This window comes from Anabrus simplex, chromosome 6 (assembly GCF_040414725.1).
Source record: "Anabrus simplex isolate iqAnaSimp1 chromosome 6, ASM4041472v1, whole genome shotgun sequence".
In the NCBI taxonomy this organism is placed as follows: domain Eukaryota; kingdom Metazoa; phylum Arthropoda; class Insecta; order Orthoptera; family Tettigoniidae; genus Anabrus; species Anabrus simplex.
In genome coordinates, this window is record NC_090270.1 from 201,914,371 (window position 1) to 201,927,131 (window position 12,761).

Genomic DNA, 12,761 nt, shown 5'->3' on the forward strand with positions numbered 1-12,761 from the left:
ATTCTTACAGGAGGACCAGGATGGAGAAGCCGACCCTACCAGTGAGGCTGGTCGACTACGACTACGAGGGAGCCGTCGACAAGCTGCTGGACGCGCTCGACGCGACGGATGTCCCCAGCTACGAACGCCCGGGACTGGTGGTGTTCAACCGGCTGGGGGAAGGCGACCACCAGGGGACGCTGCGCGTCTTCGACAACCTGAATGCGACTGCGGAGTTCATCGGAGAGCCTCTCCTGCCGATCATCGGCATTATGGTTCCTAACTGGGCGATCATCATTCGCCCTAACGACGCAGCCAGCTCCAGGATCTACGAGGAGCGCGCGTCCCAGCAGTTCCAGGTTGCCCGGCTACCAGGACTCAGGGAGCACCTGGACGTCTCGGGCTACCAGGAGGCAGCCTCGCAGACGGAGCCAACGACCGAGGACGACGGCGGCGCTCCCGAGCGCCGCGACGGCGCGACTCCAGTTGGAAAGCGGTTCTTTACGAAGTTCACGCAGACCAACAAGGCGACAACCAGGGCGAAGTGGTCGCAGACACAGGCCTACCAGGAAGGGCCTGTTACCCGGGCGCAAACCAGGAACGCGCCCGTGTTGGTGGAGAGCAGCACAGCGGTGGAGAAGGACGCCCCCTGGCGTACTGATACTGCTGCCCAGGTACAGCCTGCCTGCACGTCTGTCGAGTTGCAGACCTCGATGTGCGCCCCCCAGGACAGGGAACGCAGTCGAGTGTTAGCACCGACCGACGCCACCGCCGCCGCCAGCCAGGAGAAAGAAGAAGATGGCGACGCAGAGGAGTCGGCAGCTACCCCGGGGTCACCAGGCCGGGAGGAGGGCCACCAGGGCGAGGCCTCTTCCCCCGCTGAGAAGCAAACCTCGGGAACGACCGACGCCGCCGCCAGCCAGGGGAAAGAAGAAGACGGCGACGCAGCGGAACCACCAACTACCCCGGGGTCACCAGGCCGGGAAGAGGGCCACCAGGACGAGGCCTCTTCCCCCACCGAGAAGCAACCCCCGGGAAGAAGAAGAAGACGACGCCGCACCAGGAAGCAGAAGGCGACGCTGGCTCACCAGGAGAGGACCGCCAAGCCGCAACCCAGGACTGCTCCCAGGACAGCAGTCAACCGAGGAGCCAACCAGGAGAGGACCTCAGCAGGTAGCGGCTGTCAGGTGAGAGTGAAACGTCCCCCTCAGCAGCTCTTGCAGTGTTTCCGCTGTCTGAGGTGGGGCCACCGTCAGGTCAGCTGTGGGCTCGAGGTGAGGTGCAACCGCTGTGGTGGTGATCACTACTACACGGCCTGCGCAACACTTAGAGACGCGCCGGTGTGCGCCAACTGCTCGGGGGGCCACCCGGCCTCCCATCGCAGTTGCCCTGTCTACCGGGCCATGGCGCGGGCAGAGAGGAAGGAGGCCCGGCGCCATGACCCACCCCTTTCCAGGAGGCCCCCGCCTCGGCGGGCTTGGCCTCATTCTCCGGGATCGGAGACTGGGTACGAGGTACCCCAAGGAGGTGGAGTCGTGCGACAGGCCCTAGTGGTACTTGACGCATGGCTCCGCAGCCGGCAAGGACCGCGCTAGTCACAGCAGTGCCCAGAAGGACTGATCCCCTGAATAACTGGAACGGCGAGGAACTGGTTTATGTTTTGTGCATGTTACCTGTTCCTAACTAACACAACCTCTGGTCTTTTTCCAGCCCACATCCTTGCATGTGCTATCACAAGATGTCAGGTTTTACATGTAGGCTCTTTCTTCTTTCTGCCTATGTGGTTTTTCCCTGACCCTTCAATACCAAACTTCAATACCATATACCTAATACAATATCGCCTGGTAGCGTGTTTGACATGGAAACAGGCAGATACTCCTTGTATCACTTCCCACTCTTCCCTGCTATCTCTTTCTTCTTCTTAGAAATAATAGCATGTCGGAGGCCATGTAGATTGAGTCGTTGGTCACGCGGGGGGAGCGGGCTTCGGGCGCCCCCCCGAAAAAAAAAAAAAAAAAAAAAATTCTCTCTACACTGCGCAGTTACAGTCCCGCGTCCCATGCGCCCGCTGCACAGTTCAGCTAGTAGGCGAAGGGCAGTGCATACTAGCGCTTTTGATGGGACAGCGAGTCAGTGTCTCCGGCTCGCTTGAGAATGTTTCGGAACAATTGACACTCGGTGTTGTGAAACAGCGGAACATAACTGTGCACCGACACGTTGTGCCGAAACAGGGACATAGTGCCCAACCCTAATATGATTAACAGGCATTTCAAAATATAACACGTGTGAAATCATTGAAATACGAAGTCAAATATTTGATATTTACAGACTAGAACATGAGGTGCGGACTTAGTTAATTTCACATAATATTGAACAACTACAATAAACAGAAACTGTCGTGTACAATAACTCTAACTATTCTAGGACTCATTTCTTCTATTACAGTACATCCTTGAACTATGTCTCTTTATTTACGTAGTGTTCGTGCCATATTAGGACACGACTTACTCCAGTGACAAACTTGGTGAATATTAAGAACTTTTTCTAATATAATATTATCACTACCAGAAAATCAGTGTTATCTGCTAGGATAGTGATTCAGAGACTGTGATCAGAGAGTGTGATGAGAATTATTACACGTTGCTTTTTCAAGTGTTTGAACTGTGTATTTATGGACGTTCTCAGTGACGATTTTAAATAGTGTTTTATGCAGCAAGGACTGTAATTATTCATTTAACGTCATGAAATTAAAATACGAACTGAACTGTGTTTGACACTGAATGATAGCATCTGTAATTACTACTCGCGCCCATTGAACTTTCCGTGTGCTAAAATCACCTCCACGAGCAGCGGAAATCTTGCTGAAATTTTACAAGATCCAGCTACCTCAAACATCATCTCATCTATGGTACCCATCGAGGGACGTCAACGTGGTTTCTTCGTGGAACATCGAGTTCAAGTCTCCGTCCGCACTCCGCGGAATGTTCCAGACTCCCATTCTCCACATCAACATTTGTAAGCCAAATTTTCTTTACTAAGTGAGTAGTCACAAACTGATTGACTTTTTCTTACCAATCTTGAACAGTGATTTTCTCAGTGCTGCGTGTGAACAATATTTCGTAGTTTTTCATCATTTCTCAAAAAGTTCATATTTAATGATAAATTTATTTTTCAAAATTTAATATTCATATTACATAGAAGAACTCTAAAGTTTTCAAGTGTTCTATATTTCAAGACTAACAAACTAAGAAACTTTCAACGGAAATTTAAATTCTTATTTCAATTTTCAATTATAAGTGTGTGTTCATTTCATGAATTAATACTTAGAAAGATTTTAGGTGAAGAACTGACACTTCGTGTTTTCACAAAAGTTAGAAAGACTATAGGATCAGTGATATTTATTTATTTTCTCGAACTGAATTCAAGAAGATTTACGTTTAAACTGTTGATTTCAATGGAAGATCTGAGTCCTATATTAATATTGCAGGGGGATGAATCATTCAACATTATTAATAAATTATTTGGAAAAAGTATAACCATCTATTATTCGCCCTGCGATTCTATCCTGCTCTATATCGGCTCCAAAATCAACTTCCACTACCTGAGATCCTTCTCATGCCCTAAACCCACGAACTTTTCCTGGTACAATACCTTACAATTGATTTAAGAAAGAATACAGTGGAATCTGCTGTAAACCCACGCGAATGATCGATGATTATGAATTATGAAAGCGTTTTTGAAAAGATCTCATTTTCCCTCGAGAACTTTCAAAAAACAATCCCTTGCTAGGCTAGACATTGCCACGAAGAGACAGTGAAGGTAAAAAGTTGCAAGGCAACACAACGTTTCGAAGGAAGACAGCTCTTCGATGTATATTGTCTCAATTCGGTGAACACACTTCAAAAAACATTTCAGCACGTATGTGGGAAGTCCAGGTAGTCCCTATGAAATAAATATAGCGGCAAAATTCTTGAATATTGGTCAAAGACATTAAGAATTATTGATGCTTATAGATGTTATTACAATTAACTTTATCGTCTTCTGGTCATTGTACCCATATTACACGTCCCTCCAATCAAAGCAGTGATAACCAAGCGTATCTGCAAAATAAAAATTTCGTCATCAATTAGAAATACGAGCAAATAACCAAGGAAATGACAAAGAGCTATTTTTAAATTAACATTATCTCAAAATAAGAAACTTGTTTGCAGACACAGACCTACTTAACTTAAACTAAGAAAAGAATTAGGCAGATTTAGTAAATTTGAAGCTCTTGGTATCAAAAGAAGCAATCGTCACAAGTTCCACGTACAGTATTTAGTACCAACAGGAACAAAATCCAATATAAAAGCCCACATAACAACAAAACTATTTCGCAAAACCCTAGATAATTCTTAAACAAAGATTTAACTGATTACTTAAGAAAGAGTAATTGCTCATATAACGTGGCTAGTAATAATTATGTTGAACATGACACTGGCTGAACCAAAAAATTCAGAAAATGGGAGTTTGCTCCTTTTGATATCAATAGCCTCAGGAGGTGATCATATGTACGAGACCTGCGGTTTTGCTTGAAGTGCGAACCAAAGGTACATGAATTTTCATCACTAGGCAATCGAAATCCCGGGGCCTCTCTCGCAAATGTAATCTCTTAGTACGTTTTAATTATTACCAACTACACTAACTCATTTTAATACATCCATCCATCCATCCATCCATCCATCCATACATACATACATACATACATACATCTCCATCTGCATTTCAGCGTTCACTCTGCAAGCCTCTGTCACTAAACTATGCATTTCCATAATTCACTATTTGCGACTAGTTCTGCGGCTTCAGTTAGTTCCATATCTTCTTCTTCTTTTCCTGCCGCTTTTTCCCACACATGTGGGGTCGCGGGTGCGAACTGCGTCGCACATGTGGATTTGGCCCTGTTTTTACGGTCGGATGCCCTTCCTGACGCCAACCCTCTATGGAGGGATGTAAGCACTATTGCGTGTTTCTGTGGTGGTTGGTAGTGTAGTGTGTTGTCTGAATATGATGAGGAGAGTGTTGGGACGGACATATACACCCAGTCCCCGAGCCAGAAGAATTAATCATAAGCGATTAAAATCCCCGACCCGGCCGGGAATCGAACCCGGGACCCTCTGAACCGAAGGCCAGTACGCTGACCATTCAGCCAACGAGTCGGACAGTTAGTTCCATATCTCTTATCATAAAATCATTATCGCCGCCTTAGTATAATTCTATGTCTCTTACCCACCATGTCCTAGTCCATTATTCTCCTAGGCAACCTAACCTCTTCCATTCGCATCACATGACCCCACCACGGAAGTCTGCTTATACACGCAGCTTCATCCATCGAGTTAATTCCTGACTTAACCGTTATCTCTTCATTCCGATCTCCACGGCTAAATGGTTAGCATGCTGGCCTTTGGTCACAGGGGTCCCAGGTTCGATTCCCGGCAGGGTCGGGAATTTTAACCATCATTGGTTAATTTTCCTGGCACGGGGGCTGGGTGAATGTGTTGTCTTAATCATAATTTCATCGTCATCACGACGCGCAGGTCGCCTACAGGAGTCAGATCAAAAGATCTGCACCTGGGATCTCCCGGCACTAAAAGCCATACGCCATTTCATTTCCTCATTCCGAGTACTCTCCTCTACCTTCATGCCCAAGGTTACAAGACTAGGCGGTAGGGGTCATCAACTGGATGCGCAGTACCATGTACTGTGCTGTGCTGACATAGGTTGCACTAACCACGCTGGATAAAAGAAGAACTTAGACATTACATTTCATCACTTCCCGAAGTACTGTGAATTACAGTGAGTTGATGCCTGTAATCATGCTGACTCATTTACTGTTGGGAGTTCTCGTGTGTGACCTGTATACAAAACCAGTATGCACGGAATCCAAACCGACAACATTTCTCCTTTATTTAAAAACTGGCTAAAAACTATTTCAAGGGGCGGGGGGTACTTAATGAAACCTGCGGACGAGTGCATTAATTCTATTATTGAAATGGAAAATGAATTTAGTGCCTTCCATGGAAACTCTATTAAAAATATCCAGGAGTTTTTACATTCTTAAAGGAAAAAATAAGAGGTGTTTGCAACACTACATAACACCAACTAACCGCCAAAATTCTAAAACGCATGCCCGTATGAGTGGTCACATTTCTTTAGTTTTTAGTGAATAGGTTAGAAGTAAAACTACACATAAAATCGTTCTCAGAATCACTGGTTGAGTAGAAAATACGAAAGCTACTGAAATAGTTCTTGTTAAGCACAGTTATCATATTCTGAAAAATGAATAAATGACAAGATAATGATATACATGCACAGATATAAAAACTGACAAATATATTTGACAAAATTGAAAAATGTTAAGTAAGTGGTTAAATAAAAACAAGCAAATTATTAACAAAAGCGCACAGTTGCAATGGGCCGTGTACCGTGCCTGCCCTCCGGTGCGCGTGACCCCTACCGTCTGGTCTTTAAACCGTGTTCATGCCTGTTAACTTCCATGTTCAGAAATACAATACTTCGTCATTGAGTAACAAACAAACAAACTCAACAAAATCTACTGCGTATTTTAACATTAGTCACCATTGGAAATATTAACTCCCAGAAGGTTTCGTTTAGCCTTTGACAGTCAAGATTCATTCCAGGTTTATTTATATCCAGCTTACTACAATAACTAAAACTGGATGCCCTTCACCTTTGTGTTCCATTGAATGTTTTTTTTTTTTTTTTTAAGTCGAACTCGAAGGATTTGCAAAACCTGCTCGACACAGGAGGGGGGGGGGGGTAAAAACTATTTCTTCTCAAAATAGCACCAAAACTTCGAACTTTGTACGATTCGGTAACAAATTTACTGATAGAGGCCTTAATTTTAAAACAGTATTTAATGAGTCGACTCACTGCCTACCTGTGTGGAAAGTTCGCTGTTGTAAACCATATTTGGAAATGCCATATCTCACTAGATACCGGTAACAATTAAGTTGTCTCTTGGGTTTACCTTTCCTATAGGTTCATTGAGGGGAAATTCCGTACGGCCTTGCTGAAATTCCCTACTATGACGCACTAATTGATGACGTCACAGAAGGCGATGCTAGACAGACAAGGCCACTTGTCATGACTCATAAAACCATGCAAAGTTTTAACATTACAGTAATCCCGCCGGCATGTGGCCTACTGATTAATATTTCTCTGTTTTCTCAGAACATTAACGAGGTATTCAGTTCTTGATGGAGTGACTATTATCGCGCCGGTGGCAATAATGTGGGGTAGGGTGTATATCCGCTCAAAAGAAAGAGTGCGTGCGTTGTATTGTATGTTCCTCGCATTTTTATCAATATACGGATGTTGGATATTAATATAAGAAATTAATTATGTTTGTTCTACTTACGTATATTGACCGATAAAATAAGGAGCTTACTGTTACCTCAAAATAGTTTGGTACCCCACGCAATGAATTACAATTTTCACTATTATTATTATTATTATTATTATTATTATTATTATTATTATTATTATATTTATAAATTAAGTACCGCAGTATAGGTTAGTGTAGCGTGGGGTTTCTTATTTTTTATTTAGTCGCATTTTTATTTTAGTTTTCTTTAATGGCCAGTGGGTCATGGCAAAGAGATGGACGTGAGGAAATGGTATGATGATAATCTGAGTGGCTCAGACGATTGAGGCGCTGGCCTTCTGACTCCAATTCGGCAGGTTCAATCCTGGCTCAGCCCGGAGGTATTTGAAAGTGCTCAAATAGGTCAGCCGCGTGTTGGTAGATTTACTGGCACGTAAAATAACTCCTGCGGGACTAAATATCGGCACTTCGGCGTTACCGAAAACGGTAAAAATATAGTTAGTGGGACGTAAAGCAAATAATAATTAACGACAAACGGGGTTAAAAGTCAGGTTGTGAGTTTCACTAATGGGAAAAGTCCTCTCAGTTTTAATTACTGCGTTGATGTAGTGAAATATCATTTTTTCTTTTTTGCTAATTGCTTTAACGTCGCACCGGCACAGATAGGTCTTATGGCGACGATGGGATAGGAAAGGCCTAGGAATGGGAAGGAAGCGACTGTGACCTTATTAGGTACAGTCCCAGCATTTGCCGGGTGTGAAAATGGGAAACCAAGGAAAACCATCTTCAGGGCTGCGGACAGTGGGGTTCGAACCCACTATCTCCCGGATGCAAGCTCAAAGCTGCGCGCTCCAAACCGCACAGCTAACTCGCCCCGTGAAAGATCCTTATGGGGATGACTGTTAGTACGTAGGTGTTAATATAAGGAAAGATCTTCATTGGGGTAATCACATAAATGAGATTGTTAATAAAGGACACATGGTTTTGAGGGTGTTTAAGGGTTCTAGTAGGAATGTAAAGGAGAGGGCACATAAGTCTCTGGTAAGACCCCAACTAGAGTATCGTTCCAGTGTATGGGACCCTCACCAGGACTACTTGACTCGATAACTGAAAAAGATCCAAAGAAAAGCAGCTTGACTGGTTCTGGGTGATTCCCGACAAAATAGCGTTACGAAAATATTGCAATTGTTGGGCTGGGAAGACTTGGGGAAAAAGGAGACGAGCTGCTCGACTAAGTGGTATGTTCCGAGCTGTCAGTGGAGAGATGGCGTGGAATGATATTACTAGACGAATACGTTTGAGTGGTGTCTTCACAGGTAGGAAAGATAACAATATGAAGATAAGGTTGGAATTCAAGAGGACAAATTGGGGCAAATATTCGTTTATAGGAAGGGAGGTTAGGGATTGGAACCATTTGCCAAGGGGGATGTTCAATAAACTTCCAAATTCTTCACAGTTATTTAAGAAAAGGCTGGGAAAACAACAGATAGGGAATCTGCCACCTGGGCGACTGTCCTAAATGCAGATCAGTGGTGAGTGATTGACCTTGGCGGGCCATGCATTGAAAACTCCTGCTCTAACTAAACACCGATTTCTTTTTGAACTGGCGCTACAGATCAGCTGGGATTGTACACAATACCGATGATTAACACTTGTTGGGTTAAGAAATGACATTGATAAAACAACGCGGACGCTTTCATCATTAAGACCGTTTATTTTTCCGACTCCTTGGTTGAATGATCATGGGTCCTGCGTTCAATTCCCGGCCAGGTTGGAGATTTCAGTCACGTGTGATCAATTCCTTTGCTTCGGGGACTGCGCGTTTATCTCAATACACTCTCCATAAATGTGCAGCACAACACAAGACACCACATTACCAACCAGCACATAAATTAAAGACTCAATAGTAAATAAATCCCTGCACATGGTGTTGTGTTAGGAAGGGATTCCGGCCGTAAAACAGGGCCAGGTGCAAATGTGCGACACAGTCCTACCGAGGAGAAGGTGAAGCTGTAGAAGCAGAAAAATAAGGTAATTAGTTTGCCTTCAGCGGCGGCCGGTCCAAATTGGGCTGGGAGAGCTGGGAGGGCTGCACGCCATGCTACCTACATAGGCATGCTATGATGAAACCGGACTTGCAGCCCTCCCAGTCTGGAGACAAGAAGCGGCCGCTGTTTGCTTTGATTAACTGCATACAGTTAAAGAATACTTACAACTGCGGCGATGAACAATCTGATCAAAATCGGCGCTAGGTATGAGATTGCGTCCCTAATGAGTGTGGTTGCTGTGGACACGGTTCGTTGCTGGATGCTGGCTCCGGACGCTTCCAGCACGCACAGTGTAAGCAGAACGCTGAACAGAGATACGGCACGCAGCTTCATACTGGCAACTACGGCACGACTGCGTTTTCAAACTGTCAAATAAAAATGTTAAAACATATTTACTTTTTTTTTGGTTAGTAGTTTAATCTCGCACTGATACATGGAAGGTCGCTGACGTAGGGATGGGAAAGAGTTAGAACTGGGAAGGAAGCGGCCATAGCCTTAAGGCACAGGCCAAGCTTTTACTTGATGTGAAAATGGGAAACAACGGAAAAATCATTTTCAGGGCTGCCGACGGAGGGATTCGAACCTGTTATCTCCCGGTCACGTGACTTGTACCTTGCAGCCAACTCACTCGGTAGTTAAAAAGTTTGTTCGCAGAAAGAATCCATGATTGTTCGATTTATCGTCCATATGCGAATGCGCGGTTGGCAACTAGTTTGAAACGTGACGAGCTAATTTCCACTACGAGCGGAAGTAGTTGGAGACGTCAGCTGTTTTGAACCAACGTGCTGTGTATTCTGTCAGCTTCAGAATTAGGATTTTATTCGTAACTTTAAGTTTAAAAATGGATGGACGGGCGAGATAACAACGTGAATGACTAAATAGTATTAGTTGAAAGTCTGAAATATATATTTAGACGTAAAAACAGATGTGCGGTTGGTTATATTAATATTATTATTATTTGGTCAATTTGACTTATTTTGTAGGTTACTTGAGCAACTAATCACTATCGTGAAGCATTTCTCAGGTCAGTTATGAAACGCACTGGCACTGGGTATGCGCGCGCATATTTTGACTGAAAGAGTTTTTCGTACAGGATCAGAAACTGTTCCAACGGTTTGCTGATGGTTTCCAACAGTTTGAAAACCTTGTACGAACAACACATTAGTAGTCAACAACTCTGATGATCGCTACGACGAACGCGAATTTGAATGTGCACATGCGCCTGATAGCTGGCAACAGTTTCTGACTGTACTACGAACAAAGCTAAAATATCGACCATGCCTTATGTGAATAACTGGGGTCAACTTTTCTCGATGTGATAGCTCTAATAATGTGTGTATTCGTAAATAACAGCGTCTAAAATTGGGCAACTGAATTCTAAATCATGCTAACTCCAAAATAAGTTAAAATTGAGTTATATACAACTTCGGGCTAGACACGTGATATAGCGGGCAAGTTGGCCGCGCGGTTAGGAGCGCGCAACTGTGAGCTTGCATCCGGGAGATAGTGGGTTCGAATCCCACTGTCGGAAGCCCTGAAGATGGTTTTCCGTCGTTTCTCATTTTAACACCAGGCAAATGCTGGGGCTGTACATTAATTAAGGCCACGACCGCTTCCTTCGAACTCCTAGCCCTTTCCTATCCCATCGTCGCCATAAGACCTATCTGTGTCGGTGCGACGTAAAGCCACTAGCAAAGAAAAAGAAAAAAGACACGTGATAAGACATGATACTTTACCACAAAAACATTCCTACTCCTGATTAATACTATGTAACCTTGTAACAACATCAGAATTCTGAACCATGCCATGTCCAAGGATTTAGCATGATTTGGAAATCAGATGATCGACTGAAGTTAACATGGCTGTAAGTACAGTAGATAGAAGCATATGTTAAAAAGGTACGTCAGGGTATCTTGCTGCAAGAAAAAGGAGAAATTCAGTATCTCGAAGTACAAAACAATGATGAACAGAAGACTTAAGAATGAAGTTCAGCTGTCTTCAACCCTGTCTGAAATAAATTTCACCTCCTTTATGATTGACAAACCTAACAATAAACGTATATATTTTCCGGACTGGGGCATGTACGTTGATCCTCTGCCTAATCAGCGAAACTTGATCATATTAAAAAACTCATGAAGTACATTCCAGAAGAGGACAGAAAGTTCTATGAATCCCTAAAATCAAAACCAGCTAAGGATGGTGGTGGTAAAGAATCAGAATATAGAAGTGACTATGAGTAGAAAAATATTTCCGGTATGTTTCAATATATAAGTTACACGATCTGAGCAGAGTTTGAAAGATTTTTATGAAGTGAGAAGTAGGTATTGTTTTGTTAACCATAAACAAGGTTGTACGGTCGGACAGAGGCAAGTGCCGTGGATTATAGCATGTAAAAATAGGTAATGAATATGTCACAAATAAGTACAAATAACAAATACACGACTTATATCTCATTCCTTCTATCCCAGGCAGAGGATCAACGTACATGCCCCAGTCCGGAAAATATATACGTTTATTGTTAGATTTGTCAATCATAGAGGAGGTGAAATTTATTTCAGACAGGGTTGAAGACAGCTGAACTTCATTCTTAGGTCTTCTGCTGTACATCATTGTTTTGTACTTCGAGATACTGGATTTCTCCTTTTCCTTCTATGATATTATCGGCAACATCACTTACGTTTATTTGTTAGCGTCTGTTACTTAAACATGCTAACTCCACTCTTTATCATTTTTCTAGACATAAAATAATTGATGCAAAAAGTATATTTTTTTTACCGTGCTCGATAGCTGCAGTCGCTTAAGTGCGGCCAGTATCCAGTATTCGGGAGATAGTGGGTTCGAACCCCACTGTCGGCAGCCCTGAAGATGGTTTTCCGTGGTTTCCCATTTTCACACCAGGCAAATGCTGGGGCTATACCTTAATTAAGGCCACGGCCGATTCCTTCCCAGTCATAGCCCTTTCCTGTCCCATCGTCGCCATAAGACCTATCTGTGTGGGTGCGACGTAAAACAAATAGTAGAATACAGAAAAGTATATTTTACCTTAAATTGATGTTTTGTGGTTAGCACCTTACGAAAACTAAAACTGAATAAAAATAATTAAACACAACGTAAATATTACGTTTTTCCTCTTTCCTGAATTCTTTAAATTTTGGAGTTGACATGATTTGTAATTCAGGCCCTCAATTGGGAAGTAGCGGCCGTGACTTTCTTTCCTTCTTTCTTCTCCATTAACTACATACATACATACATACATACATACATACATACATACATACATACATACATACATACATACATACATACATATATACATGCATACATACATACATACATACATACATACATAC

At 43.4% G+C, this 12,761-nt stretch overlaps 1 long non-coding RNA gene across 2 annotated transcripts in view; it reads right to left on the reverse strand.

The window, feature by feature from the left end:
* The window catches only part of LOC137501220 (uncharacterized), a 95,910-nt gene that overhangs the window by 26,310 nt on the left and 56,839 nt on the right, over nucleotides 1-12,761 (reverse strand). The window contains exons 2-3 of one of the 2 annotated variants that reach the window (XR_011018431.1): nucleotides 9,577-9,776; nucleotides 3,888-4,079 (exon numbers count right to left, since the gene is read on the reverse strand). This is a non-coding gene — a long non-coding RNA (uncharacterized lncRNA). Of the gene's footprint in view, nucleotides 1-3,887; nucleotides 4,080-9,576; nucleotides 9,777-12,761 lie in introns of those variants that run through there. The other variant, XR_011018432.1, reaches the window with a different exon arrangement.